Here is a 15,828-nt window from a genome sequence, read left to right on the forward strand (position 1 = left end):
AGCGAAAGCAAGTGAAATACTTAAATATGTTAATAAAAGTAGATAGTTAGATGGGTTTCGCCCTGAAAAATTGTTTAAAAATATTTCGCCCTGTAAAACACTGCTTTTACGAAATTCTCCGTAAGCAATGTATGAAACAAATTATGGCTTTTTTTCGTGGTAAAATAAATAAATATTCATTATTATGAATAATTCTACATATGAAGAACCGGGTAATTGAAATCGTTGTGTACTGGATAATTTCTAAAATTTTTTCAATATAATTTTTTTTTTGGTTTTTAGGTTTTAATTAAATAGAACTAAAATGACCTACCAAACTTTTTTCTCTATTTCATTTTTCCATAATGTGATACTCAGAAAAAAAAAGGGTCACTTCGCGTTCTCCATCCTTCCGCTTTTGACATGTTTAGTTCGTCCTGGCCTAGAGTATGTCATGCGGTTTTGGAGACCATATCTCCGGAAAAAGAGACTTAGTTGAGGCGATGCAGAAAAGGGCCCAGAGAATACTAATGGGTATTCGTGGCTTGGGCTATGGAGAGAGAGAGAAAGACTCGGTTCTTTTATTATGCTTTCTTTGGAAGAGTGTGGAGGTCGGGGAGACAACATGAAGTATTTTCCAAGACTTTCAATAACATGAATAAAATATATGATGGACCGCATGAGATATTGCTATCCCATCGATAGAGTGTTTCGACAAGGGAACACCAATATCACATGGTTCCGGAAAATTACACGTTGTTGTGTCAAAAGGAATATTTTTCTAACGGGATTGTGAATGCAGTGAATGCATGGGAAAGTTTACCTTCTTATTGTCGTAAATTCTCCACAATCGAAAAAAACACCCGATGAACGTGATGGGCAGGAATCTCCACCCTAGGTGTGCACGCCTAGGGTATAGATAGCTTCTCCACTGTACAACCTGGGGCCACGACATTGGTCTCCTGTTTACTTATAGACAAAAAGCATTCCTAAAAAATACGGGAGAACAATTTTTTTTTCTCGAGTTGGCAGCATCGTGAAATTTGATATTAAAAGTGCAAGTGACCTTTTTAATTTGAAAAATTATAGTAACAGATTAATTTAAGAAATGGTTTATCATATCCGTAAGCAATTTCGGCATTGCATTTCTTATTAAGTGGAAAACGATTTTTCTGTTTTGAAAAAATATGACCTATTCCAATTTGATAAAATCTTTTGTCGTACAAGTTCAGAGGACACGATACTCACTAGTGACCTCCCTCCTATTTAAGAAGAATATTTCCCGAAATATTTTTGATATTTAACGTAAATTTAAGTAAACCAAAAACAATAAATTTCGCAATGTGATTCCTAAAAGAAAAATTCTTAAGCTCGTTTTTGACAAACCAGCGAAGGGCCTTATTTTTAAGAGCAAATCCTGATCTTCATTAACTTGGAAAGATTTACACGGTAACGTGAAGTTTGTTACTGTGTAATGCTTGTTACGTGTAGTACTAGTTATGTGAGAGAAGTATATTCTACCACAAACTCTATAATTTGCCACATCCTGGACGGATTGATTTCCGCGCCGGATATCAATCGCGATTTTGTTTTTAATACTTGTTTGTGCAAGAAAAGAAATTTGCTACAAGATTCAAATTGTAAATAGAAGTTTTTAAACGTGAAATCGCTCTTCTTTTTTTAGCTTGATAACATGTAATTCCAGTCTATCGACAAAACTGAATGGATTCTATATACAAATACAAATACAACGCCACAACAGGCAAATTGCCCAACGAGGTGGCTGCTTAAGAACATCATGGATCCCCGAGCCCCTACCTACTACTGCTACACCACACATGCACCCCCCCCCCGCGGAACCCCCCAACGAATCGGTACATGCGGGAATGTGCGTGTACGTGTAGTGCAACCTGACGTAAAGTTTGTTTCTGTGTAATGCTTGTTATGTGTAGTGCTGTCATCTGCCCCCAGTTTTACAAACTATGAGTGAAGTGTTATGGTTGAATGATTTACCGTTGTAGGGCTGTTGCTCTCTGTGGCGAGACTTTTTAACGGGGAGATCGGCTCGAATTTGCGCCTTGAAGTTGGGAACCACAGAAAACCAACTTCAGCCGACCACCACTGTGGGGTTCGAACCCGGATATAAAATTAATATCCGTTATTGCGCCTTCTATATTTAGTATAGGGCGAGGGTTTCAAACTGTGAGACACCTTCCCTAACCTGCAAATTTTCGGTCAGCTTATCAGACGGATCAACTGGATTTCTATCGATAAAAATAATCCGGGGATTCGTTGTTTTAAGGCGATTATTTCCGTTCTCTGCATTGGAAATGAATAGCATTGTTATGGTAATTTTTTAGCGACGATGAATGAAAGGAAGGCCTTTTTAGTTCACGTCGACTGCATTTCACATCTCATATATATTTACTGCAGTATATAGGTCTACCAGCCACGAATGAATGAACTTGAATGACGGTCGTCTCGCGCGATTCAAATGTAGAAATTTTATATTACTGTGGCCTATATATAAGCAAGAATCTACCGAAAAAATAAACTAAAATAAAAATTGTTTTCTTCTCCCGCAATAACGTTTGCCGCTTAATGAGCGAAACCACAACCGAGAACCAGCAAATAATTTACTGCTTTACCAGAGCGGAGCAATACCACATCTCATACTGAAACAAACGAAAACATACTCCCTGCGATGAAGACCATATAAATCGGATGGATATTTAGTGCTGAAGAGAGAGAGGGTCAAATACAAGATAGATCCGTTCGACGTGATCGCCAACTAGTCAGAGAGAGCAGGAAGATCTTAACACGATGCTTACATAAACCCAAAAAGAGATCTACCGCTTTCACTGCCAATGTGGAAGACAGAAAACAGGACTCGCCGAACTTGAAACATGCATAACATGATCTCTGTTAAGACAGAACTTTTCTTTTGGGGAGACCGATTTGTACTTACGCCTCGAAATTGGAAAACCACCTTCAGCCGACCACAACTATACTGTCTGCGGGGATCGAACCCAGACCTTTGCGATGTAAGACCATGACCGTATATATATATATATATATACACACACACTACTAATACTAGTAAACCCTACATGCACCTCGTCCATATTTCTCTGTGGAACTTCTAACGAACTCGTACATGTTGGAATGTGCTGTACGTATTGTGAACCTAGCGTCGAGATTGTTTCTGTGTAATGCTGCCATCTGCCATCAATTTTTCTAACCATGAGTGAAGTGTAACGATTGAATAATTGTACCTTTTTAGGCCTGTTGCTCTGAGTGGTGAGACTTTTTAAAGGGGAGATCGGTTCGCATTTGTGCCTTGATGTTGGGAACCATAGAAAACCAACTTCAGCCGAACACCACTGTGGCAGTATACATATATATATATATATACACTGCGTATCCATTTCCAGGAACTTCTCCCGATATCAGTCTCGAGCTGAGTCAAACTGTAGAAGAGTTTCTAAGCGACTGATGTAACGTAACGTACTAAAAAACATACGTCAATTCGAAGGTGTAAAAGGCAGCGAATTAGTTTTTTTTTGCTGAAAATCTAATTTTCGCGAAGAACATAAAAGCGAGTCTCTGATGATTTCTAGCGCGGCAAGTGGTACTCGACTCTCACTCACAGTAGATAGGAAAGTAAGGAACAACGAGACGCTAAACTAATTACATTGTTAGTAGGCAGCAGCAACACACGGAAAATCAGCTGCTTCCGTCCCGACTGACTCTCTGTATCCTCTTGGGATACAGCTAATATACAGTATGCACATAACATTCGGCCGAAAAGGAAAAACAAAAAAAGCTTTACGAGAAAAACAATAACTGTTGGGAAAGGGCATCCCTCTCTCTAACAGTATTTAGCTCCATGATATCCAAAAAGAGCTTCTATAACGAAGGTCAATCCTAAAATCCAAAGGGAGCTGGAACACACACACACACACAAGTGAAAAATTGGAACAAACAAAAAACGAGACGAACAAAGAAAGAGTTAATGGAACAATGAGGATATATTTCTCCTCGAAGGGGGCCCTCCCATCCCTCCATTGTCCCAAAAAGCAAAAAATGTTTCTGATGATGGTAAGCCAAAAGTGGACATTATTTTGCCATCCGTTCCCTTGAAAGTCAAAAAATTAAGATAAAATTTTAATTTTGTTTTTAATTTTTTTAACTATATTTTTTTCACGTTACTCTTTTAAAAATTTAACTTTGCTCCTTTTATTCTCCCCCGATTCGTTTTTTGCGTCTCAAGTCTGTTTATATAATAATATAGATTAATTTCTTTCAGGTTAATTCTTGAATTTTATGAATAACTTAACAAATATTGCGTCATGGCACTTGGTTCGTCACGCGCCTTAACAAGGGGTCCTGAATTTGGTCTTGTTCAGGGAACCGCTTCGGTTAAAATCTACCCGAGCAATTGTTTTGTCATATAACAAAAATTTTAAAAGCTTAAAAAAATACTCTCTTTGCAATGATAAGAGATGCAAAACTTGCGACAAAGCTAATAAGGAACAAATTGAACTTGGAAAAAATCTCTTTTGTAAGAGTAATACAAAATATAATTTAGTATATTCAACCGAATGTACAGAATGCAACCTCAAATATATTGGTCAAACTGGAATAACCTTAATATCAGGATCGATGGTCATCGATCCAACATAAAAAACATTGGTAAGCACAATGAAAAAGATTATGAACTTTCGCATTTTCAAAAACAGTTTCCAGAATGATATCATTAGCATTTTAGACGAAAAAAGAACTACGAAGTAAGACTACGATTAAGACTTGATAAAGAGAGAATCTGTTTATATGCCTATACAGAACTCTTTACCAGTATGGGTTGAAAAAATGCTAAATTAAATTCCCTAATATTGACAATTTGTATTTATCATAAATTTACTCTTGCTAATAATCTCACCACCACCAACGCGGATGCAGAGGAGGTAAAAACTAAACAAATTGTAAATGTTGTAGATATTTTTGAAAAGATGAATTTCTTCGAATTTAATCTTTCCAATTTAATAAAGATCAGGATTTGCTCTTAAAAATAAGGCCCTTCGCTGGTTTGTCAAAAACGAGCTTAAGAATTTTTCTTTTAGGAATCACATTGTGAAATTTACTGTTTTTGGTTTAATTATAAATTTAAGTTAAATACGTGGCAGATGGCAGCCTACAAGTATTACACAGAAACAAGCTTCACGTTAGCTTCACAACACGGACACGCATATCCCAACATGTACCAATTCGTTCCGCAGACGAATATGGACGAGGTACATGGGGGCCGTTCAAGTATTACGTCATCATCGATGGGGGGGGGGGGGGAGTTTCCGATTTGCTGACTTTTGATGACAAGGGGGGGGGGAGGGGGGTTTGGATAATGCTTACGTCAGCAACCACCCTTTATGAAAATATGAGTTAGGATTCAGAGGGGCGGTGCTGATGACGAAATTTTGCTGACAAGGGGGGGGGTCAAAAATGGCTAAAATTTTGCTTACGTAATACTTGAACGGCCCCACGTGTGTGTTAGTAGTAGTAGTAGTATTAAAGTGCGCCATTTTTCCCCGTACGTAACAACTGTTAACCCTGGGATAAATTCACAGGGCTGGCGTCCGCGCCTTTTATTCACTGTGACGCAGATTTGCATACGGTTTGTTCTTCTTCCTCAGATTACATTTCCATGTACGGTGTGTTCTTTTTCTCCCGATAAACTTCAACAGGAATGCCGTTTTAACGTATGACAATTGTTTGTATTGGTGTGTACTATCACCTCCTAAAGCTTTTCCCATCTTTTCTGAATCACCGTGTATAGTGCGTTTATATTTGTCTGGTATCGACTGGTCCACTAATTGAATATTTTATAAACTGACGATGTGCGGTGATTCTGCAGCAGGACATAAAGACAAGGCGAAAAGTCCTGAACACATTTTATTAAAAGCGAATAAAAAAACCAACCATTTGAAGTAAAAAAAACTGCTGTTTGCACCGATATATTTACTATTCTAATCACTTATATTTACTCTACATTAATTATATTTATAGTCTGAGAATGACACAATTTATTTGTGTGTGTGGTACCTAAAATAAGACCTTTATAGAGACTTTCTGGAAGTTCCAAATATCTCGCGAATACAGGCTTAACGTACCAAATATTTCACGAAATTGCCACAACGATTATGACGTAGAATATATCCAATTCTAGCAAAGTGAGATGACTCCCGTAATTTCGGGCAGAATGATGCAAGTAGATCGTCCACCGATCGGATCGGAGTCATCGACACACTAATGACGAAAAATGGAGACTATCAATCACTACACCATTCCCTTACAGCGGCAATCCCGAGATATCTCGTCAATTTTTTTTTCCATTTTTCGGTGACCGCGAAATATCTTGGGTTCTTAACCCGCTTTTATTTCCAATGTGTCGGATCAGGAAAATTTTAAAAAACCGTTTAAAGGGTTAAAAATGATTCGTTATCAGAAATGTGTTGTGGCGGTAGCGATGGAAGCATTTCAATTTTCCTTGTAACAGATTCACTCCAAAGTGGCTAAAGAAGTTTTACTGCAAAAAAAGAAATTTTTTCTTAAATTAATGAAAATGTGAGCATTCTAGTAAAACTTTCGTTATTTAAATAAATTCATTATATAGAGCAGTGGTTCTTAACCGGGAGGTGCGTCCGGCAAAGCCTTTTTCGGGGTGAGAGATAGAAGAAAAATTGTAACACATGTTGAGAGACTGACTATTCAGGAAAATGGAAATGAGGAAAAATTCAAGTTTTTGATTCTTCAAAAAATATTAATCATATCCACATTTTCACATCTCACTTTTTAATCACTTACAGAAATATGTCACGCGAAACCCACACACATGCCCCGCAGCCTCTAGAACGCACAACACCAAGAGGAAACGAAGTATGTTTACATAATTACAAACTTCGGCGCCAATTGAGTCTGTAACATATTCCATTCCGCCGAAATCTGCGTTAACCCTCTTCTTTCTACCCGCAATCTAAACCTCGAGATGGCCTAATAACCACCACTAATTAATTCCGGCACCGGCTAATTTCTGCTCTTGCGTTAATTTGTGAGTACGTATGCGCAAGTCCTAACACTGCGGTGCAGGGAGTGAGAGATTCTCGCACACACACCGCTGCGTTACTGTAATATCGTAAATACCGTAAGGCAACCGTATGGCGGCATTAGGAATGTCTTCGTCACTCGGTCGGTTGATAGCTGGAACAACTGATGACTTGCAGCTCCTACACGCAGGACGAAAAAATGAAACGATGACGTCGAGTGACTGATAAGAAATCATTTGCTCACTACATTCATTCTCACCTGAAATTAAGGTCTTGTGATATAGAGGGATTTCGGAAACACTCTGATCTAATTAGAATTTTCCGACAACCGTTACGGTAATCAATCATTAACCCGCAAGCACGCGCAAGGGGGTGTTTCGCACCACACACGAATATGTATTACGAAATTTCTAACTTTGCTATTTTTTAAATGAGTATAACCCAGTGTAGCTGTTTCTTAAGCCGGGTTTTCCTAGGAATAGGTTTTCTGCACCGCGTGAACCGAACTAGACCATTTCGCGCCAGCAGAAACGTGTTAGATAATCACGCTAAGCGTTTGTGTTTTCCTAGCGTGGCGCATCAGATCAGGGCGGCTATATCATAGTATATGGCCTTGGCATCATTTACTCTGTCGTCTGCATGCTGCGGTTTGAAGGGAAGTGCAAGAAAACACATAAGAGTGAAGAGAATATCTGCAAAACCGCGGCGCAAGACGCATTTGACTCCTCCAGAAGCAATCAGTTAATCACGCCCGACGTAAAGTGCTGTCACGAGGCGTATTGCGCTCTGTAGGAATACAGACATGCTGCTTTTCTTATTGGTGAGTGGACGGCGTGTCGCGCTGGGCGAATCACGTTGCGCGCGGCACAGGACACCCGCTCCTTGGAAAACCCGGCTTAAAGCCAGGTTTTCCTAGGAGCAGGTTTCTACAGCGCGCGCAGCATGAAAACGCTGATTGGTAAAAAAAACCTGAATTTCAAAATTTCAGGCTTTTAACCAATCAGAGTTTTCACGCTGCACGCACCACGGAAAATCTGCTCCTAGGAAAACCCGGCTTAAGGCACTACCTCCTATATACAGGTATATGCATATAGGAGGTAGTGCTTAAGGTCATCTTTAGTAGGGGAACGCGTGAAAAGCGAAATTTCCTCTTTTCTCCTCTTGAATGCAGCTACTAGGGTGTTAAACACCCCCTCCCCTCCTTGCACGTCCTGGTGTTACTTGTACGAAAATGTCTCTCGATTTGAGTTAAGACGATGAGATCAAACGCTTACAGAAGTTTTTGAATATGTTTCTACGGATGAAAAATCAATAAATGAGTCAGATTGGTATGCGCCGTAAGAGTTATACTCTTTCTTCTGAGAAAAATCTTGCGAAGATACCGGGGATGTTGTAGATGAAATGGGCGTTCCATATTCTACTGCTAACATTTCAAATAGATGGCCTATGATAATATTTTTTGCATTGCGGACCATCGTCGCAATCAATGCAAGGGTGCTCTATGTTTCGCCATCGATGTTTGTCGATGACTCAATCGCTCCTCTTTTAACTTTCTTGAATGTTACTTAATGCATGCGTGTAGACGGTGTCACACAATTTGTTGGTTCCCTTATTTAGATCACAACATGGAACATGTACCAGTATAATATGAAATTGAAAAATGTCTTATAACTGGCCCGAAATTGTATTATGTACTGCATTTAGACGACTTTTATATATTATGTCTTTGCTTTTTGTACGTATGTCTTCCTGTTTTTGTTTGAGTGATTAAATATTTACTTCGTTGTTGTTGACATAAATATTTTCCCCATTTTTCAGATATTTTCACTCCCTCTTTCCTCGTAAGAAAACCGTTTTACTTATTCAGTTGTTAATTGTTGCGCTTAATTAATAACTACTTCCTCCCGGCGATCGAAGTCTTCTCTCGCGTACTTCGACCTAATTACGAGCAGGCGCATTCTGCTGTCCCCAATTCGATATAAAAGCTGCGTTTATATTTTTCTTCTTCGAGAGGCAGTGTTTCCCACGTTTACGTCATCCGAGAATGATTACGAGGTTTGGTTTTCAGTCGAAATTAAACACATTCGTCATAAAATATAAATAATCTTTACTTCATGGATGGATCAGAATCGATGCATAGTCTAATAAACCTTTCCCTAAAGATAGATACTACCATTAAAGGAAATTTTTGCGCGAGGAAAAATTGGTCGATTAATTCGTTCGTCTTTTTCACAAACACGTTCGTAACAGAAACTGCAGTGATCTGCAACGTTATTCAACGTATGCACGAGAGAGTTGGTATACACGTAATAAACGAAGTCCACAAGAGGGTGATGACTTAATGCGGGTGAATTTCCAACGACGATTTTGTCGTTTGCGAGCAAAATATCTACAAGAATAGTTGGAAAATGATTCCGGTGGAAGTGAATTCGCATACATCCGCTTCGAGAAAGGATGCGTGCAGGTACAACAAACAAACAATTCCGCCGCGGCGTTCGTCGAAATTCTCCCGCGTCTTCCGAAGAAACCCTTTCACTGATCACCATTTCCACGGTCGAAAAGCTTTTCTCAATTTCTTTGCGATCAATAAATACCATTAAAAATATGTACATAGATCAAAAAGTGTCTGAGGTCGGAAACCTGTCGATTTTGGCCGATCGTCGGCTCACTCTTTTTTTTTAATATTTTACGATAATTTATTATAAGCATAAATAATAGTATATTTGAAGTCGCATTAAAAAATGTATCGTGCTTAATTGTAGAAAATCTCATTGAATACAAAACGTAAAGCAGTCTTTGGGCCGAGAAAAATATTTTTAAATACATTTTTTCGCAAACATGAAACGCTGGAGTTACGCATCCAAATTCTGCGGAGGCAAACATACACGTTCGACATAAAATATACCCATAGGACATACCCATTTTCACCAAAAATGGGGTGTAGCCAGAAATTCTTCTCGTGGGGGGGGGGGGGTAGCAAGCTGATAATTATGAAGTAAACTTAATCTCACGTGATTCTAATATATACGTTACGGTAAATGAGCTAAATCGGTTATTATCCATGATCGCCGGTCACATATTATGCATAATCACCACAATCATCTCGGTAAGTTTAGTAAATTTTCCTCCATTTATCACTTGTACCGGTGATTATGAATAATTTCCGAATGAAGCTGGTAAGTATTATAAATACGGAAGAGAGAGCAATCATGCGCGGAAATATCACTTGAATTCAACTATTTACCAGTTTGTCCCATATTTTGTGTCGGCGCAAATACATGCCGATCTCCCCGTCAAAAAGTCTCGCCACAGAGCGACAGGCCTGCACAACGATACAATTATTCAATCATTACACTTCACTCACAGTTAGAAAAACTGATGGCATATGGCGCACTACACACAATAAGCATTACACGGAAACAAACTTCGCTGCGCATCAGGTTCACTACACGTACACTCCAACATGCACCAATTCGTTGTAGGTTCCGCAGAGGAATGTGAACGAGGTGCATGTGTATGGTTTAGTAGTAGTTTTCTCCGTACGTGATGTGTGCACTACACATACTATTTTGCCATAAAAATTAAGTTAAAAGAAAATAGATGTTCTATAAGGATAACATATAAATTATTTTCAGTCTTGTAATGCTGGCTTTCTTCATATTTATGGACAATTTTAAACATAATTTTAACATCACAGATAAATTCCATCATCTTGGACTGAACTTTGAGTAAAATGTTGGATAAATTTAAGAAATTGGTAAATGTGATAAATTTTCAAAACTGATCAAACTTATGTTCATACAAAATGGTCCATAACATGGTATATTTACATCGGGCGTCCCATTTTTTGTGATCACTGACCGCCAGATTAACCTGCGGAAACACCCATATCAAATACAGACTCGATGGCCAGAAAAGACTGCTTCTTCCACGGCTTCAGATGCAGATCAGCCAGAATATGGAATAGACTACCATCACAACTTGTGTGCTCATCTTACTCAAGATGCGCTTCAACCGTTGCTGATTTTGACCTTGCTCCGTTTGCAAAGTGCTTCCCTTCTAAATTTTATGTATTGTTTGTATGTTTTTATCCAGTTGTAAGCGCTTTATATGCCTTCAGGTGCTAAATAAACAAAAAAAAAGAAAAACGTTTCTGGATATCTATCACAATTATATGTACCGTATCTAGCAAAAAAGACGGGGGTATGATTCTGGATTCGTTATTTCATGCATTCACAGACCAGCTGTTACCCGCGGCTTCGCACGCGTGCATTTAGTAATCTGAAAATTGCTCGGCGATCATTTTCCTCATATAATAAACTCTTGAAACCCTCATGACATCAATGGGGGTTGAATTTACAAAAACCTCGTTTTAGTGAGTCTCTATATTATAAAATATAATACTGACCGAATTTCATATTTACAGCTTCAGCGATTTGAGATCAGCGATGATTGTCCCTATGAACCTATGAACGCCCCCAGTGACCCCTTTAGATGTAGAATTTTGCAAAAAATCCCTCCTTAGTTAGTATCTACATTACAAAATAAAACTACTGACCGAATTTCATATTCATAGCTTCAGCAATTTCGGCTCAGCCGATGATTGCCCCGTGTAACCTCAGAACCCTCCTCGTGACCGTTGTTTAGGGGTCGAATTTCAAAAAAAAAATCCTTCTTAGGTAGTCTTTAAAATCATGAAATCACACAATGAAACAACTAACCAAATTCCATATTTATAGCTTCGGCGGTTTCAGCTCGGCATGATTAACTCGGCATAACCTTTTAACCCCTCATGAGCCCCTTAGGGGTCGAATTTTGAAAAACTTCTTTTTAGTGAGCCTTTACATCATTAGATGAAGCTACTGATAAAATTTCATATTTATAGCTTCAGCGGTTTCGGCAAGGTGATAATAAATCAATCAGTGAGGACATGTTATTTTATATACATAGTATCCTGGAGGTATACTTCCAATTAGAAGTTTTAAAATAACGAACTCATATATGTTATTCATATTTCAAGGAGTTGTATAGTTATTAAAATGAAAAAATTAACTTTTTATACAGTCCCCGTGTGTCCTGAAACCCAATTAGAAAGTTGTTGCCCTATTTCACCTGATGCCAAAAAAAAAAAAAATCAATGTTTGTAATGTAAGTTCAATATATTCACTGAAATATTCGAATTAGCCGAATTAATTGATGGAAAAATTTTGGAGGAATAAAAATAGCAATTAAATGCGGATAAAACGGCTTTTCCACATTATTTCGAGCAGTTTTTCCTCAATTTTCAAACGGGGAAGGGGTATTGAAAATTTTCACACAAATCCTGAAAAAAAAATTGATGTCTTTCATCAATTCTGGAACTACTTCTTCGTCAATTTTCTATTTTTTTATTGATTAATTTTCAATTATTTTACTCGCTGATTCTGATTTTTTTTCATTAATGCTAAATTTTTTAGTTCTGGAGTAATTTCGTAAATTGATTCCCATTTTTTTCTCTCATTGGATTTTATTTCCTTCAAGACATTTTCTGTTTAGATATTCGCTCGCGGATATAGGACGGCGTAGGTTTTTGAAGAAGTGAAAATTAAATGAAAACCTCGTCCTATACGCGAGTAAATATAATATATCATTCATTTTCTCACATTTCGGAAGGGGTGGGAGGGCAAGACATTCCGGAATATCCCACCCGGCTACGGCCACGAGTCTTAAAATATCTTTTCTTTTTTTTACTTCATTTCCTACGACACATGTGCATGACTAAGTTATACAGAGAAACGCTCGCGCGATGATGTCTCTCTGCTGTTCATACGAAAAGCCTGGATAGCCAAGCGAAGATGGAATTCGGAAAGAAAATTCACACTACTTTGTGTGACATCGTTTCCAACTATATTTCGCCATCTGGGGGCTGACGTCGTAAGAGTTACTACCTGAGCTAGGAGGCTGTCCATGCGTAGTCCCGTTCAGCGTTCATACATATGCTCAAAGGGAAGAAAATATCAGTCCTCTGTAGCTCAATGGTAGAGCACTCGTCCGGACAGTGAAAGGTTATTGGTTTGTTTCCCAGAGAGAAGTGTGAATTTTCATCTTCATCTCCGCTGGGTTATCCAGGCTTCCGTGCTTCGTATGACCAAGTTCACCGAGATCGTCGTCTCAACGGGATTTTTATACATTTCACCCCCCCCCCCGCCCCCCTCATGCAAAAAACTCGCACTGCACGATTAAAACACGATGTGCACTTTAAGTTGAGGCTCAAGAAAAGGAAACATCAAATGAATATAAATCTTCCGATCCTTATTTCTGTACCCACAGCAAAACAAACGGGGGCTTCTCATCCATTTCTTCTGGTTTGAGCACGAACTCATGGATGACTGACTAGTGGCTTTAATTTGAAACGTTTGCGAAAACGAAGCGCAAAAAGATTATTTAAAGTCGATATAAAAAATCAAGATGTAAGGTCTTTGAAACAATACACAAAGAATAACACGGTCCGGAAAAGGAAATATCTTTGCAGACGAATGATTTGAGCCATCATTTTCCTTTGAAGAAAACGTGTGGAAATTTTGTTTGGCAACAAACATCTTTGCTGGTTATAATATCAATGAACAATCATACTTCGAAAAGTAGAAGTAACGACTTCCTTTGTTTGATGTAGGTAGGTTAGTGAGTCAAATATGTCGAAGAAAGTCGCATTCGGCGAAACAATATCGTTCCAGAATGTCGAAGCAAAAAAGAAAAAACCATTTTCGTCTCGAACAAAAGGAATTGAAAGCGTAAATTATGAGTGGGGAGAATTTTCGCGTCGATTGGTGCTGACTCCAAACAATAGCCGATCATCGCAGAAATTTTTCGCATTCTTCGAATGCATTGGATCTTGAAGGAAAAGTAAAATCGAAAAATTCGACAAGAGATTCTTCCCGTACTGCAATCGCCTTCTCGAAAATTCTCCCAACTGATGGATGTATTTCTGTAGAAATAACCCGAGATCCCATCTATCATTTTTCCGACAGTAATAACAATAACAAGGAAACAGATATTATGCCGCGAGGTGAACTCGGAAATAAAAGTCATCTAGTCTCCACCGAGACTCGAACTCAGGTCCTCTTGCAAACCGGAAAGCACGCTACCATCTATATTACTGGAGACACGACCCTGCCTTCCTATTTCACGCACTGTGGCGTGAGGCGGTGAAGTAGAGGCATTATTAGTATCCCCTTTAAAAATAATAGCTAAACCACGTCTCTAGCTATTATACTTAGTGATATCATTAATGCTTCGACGTTACGAATTTTCAGCTTTAATCAGGTGTTTTTTAATAATTTTTATGTGCATTATGGCCAGTGAATGATTAGTCGGTTGGTTCAGTTCAACGAAATCTGCCCGAATTTGACTTCTTTTCACTCGTGATTGATGGCGAAATGCTTCCGAGATACGCATTTTCGGCCTTAAGTCTTTCATAGTTTATCCGTAGGCTCTACGCATTGCTACCAAAGTAAATAAGATATAGTTAAATTTGTTTTAACAAGATCTCTATCCGTTCTCTGGCAAATATCCCACAAATATGGCAATAACATATCAATTCATATCAAGATCTCTGGCCGGAAGTTTCTTTTTTCTTCACTTTATCATGTTAAATGTGTAAAGGTGCAGCAGAACTTTGATTAGTCACTCAGGAAGCGTTAAATTCATGTTATCACAGTGGGTACTTTGAGATGTTCATTTGCTGTTATTAGTGCGGGAGATAGCTTGCCACGTCACTCATTTTTGTGTTGCTCGTGTGTTTTTTTTTTTTTTTTTTTTTTTGTACCGGTATCTCATACGGTACATGATTATGAAATTACACATAATCCCATTAACCTTTTGCGGTGCAGAGGTTTTTCGGCACTTCGTTAGTACAGTTCGTACTTCACAGAGCTTCCCCCGCAATAAGGAAGGCCCCTGAATATCCCTTTGCGTTTTTTGTATAGCGTTTGAGTTCTGCTAAAGAGCCGAATTCGCGAGTTTGTTCCTTAATCGTAAGGGGCAGTTACAACAACGAAATACCGTTGTTTCCTGATGCGGTCCTATGTCGAGTACACCTCGACATAAGACCGCAAAGATGTCGTTACCTTTTCACATAACACGCTCATGTCAAAAGGTCATTCATTCTGTCATCCATAGGCGGATACAGTAGGGGGAAAGGTCGATGGATCCGCTTATGCCATCACTTATGTTTATGCACGTGAATAGGTAATTTTACACTAATAACCGAAAAGACGGCGATCACAGAAATGGATTACCCAAGGCAATGGCGTAGGCAGAAATACCCACGGGCGTAGCGAGGGGGGGGGGAACTTGGGGTCTGGTCCCCCCCCCCCGAAATGTGAGAAAATGAACGAAAAAAAGGAAAAAAGATGGCAAAATCTATTCTATCACTTTGGTTCCCCCCCCCCCCTTGAACGAAATTTCTGGTTACGCCCCTGGAAATACCATTACCATCCATACTAATATTCGCGTCAATGCGCTTTTCTCCAACGTTGCTGGACGTATGAATATTACTGGACAAAATGATTGATTTCCTAGACAAAAAACTAGTCACTCAAGGATATTGAACGTGGATTTGTATTTTAAAACACGCTTTTCTTCATTAATTTAAATTTAGGTAGTGTAGATCATAATCACTTTTACACGTTTTTAGACGCATAATCTGTAAAAGTTTAATAAAAGTATGAAACTTGCATGAAGTAACAAAATGGTGTGTGAGAAATTTAAA

General features: G+C 38.6%; 1 protein-coding gene across 2 annotated transcripts in view; it reads right to left on the reverse strand.

The window, feature by feature from the left end:
* The window catches only part of LOC149086568 (core alpha-(1,3)-fucosyltransferase-like), a 98,253-nt gene that overhangs the window by 37,153 nt on the left and 45,272 nt on the right, over window positions 1–15,828 (reverse strand). The window lies entirely within an intron of this gene.

The sequence above is a fragment of the Pholcus phalangioides genome, unplaced genomic scaffold (assembly GCF_987345545.1).
Source record: "Pholcus phalangioides strain wild (caught in Gottingen) unplaced genomic scaffold, Ppha-v1.0 ptg000004l_1, whole genome shotgun sequence".
NCBI lineage: Eukaryota > Metazoa > Arthropoda > Arachnida > Araneae > Pholcidae > Pholcus > Pholcus phalangioides.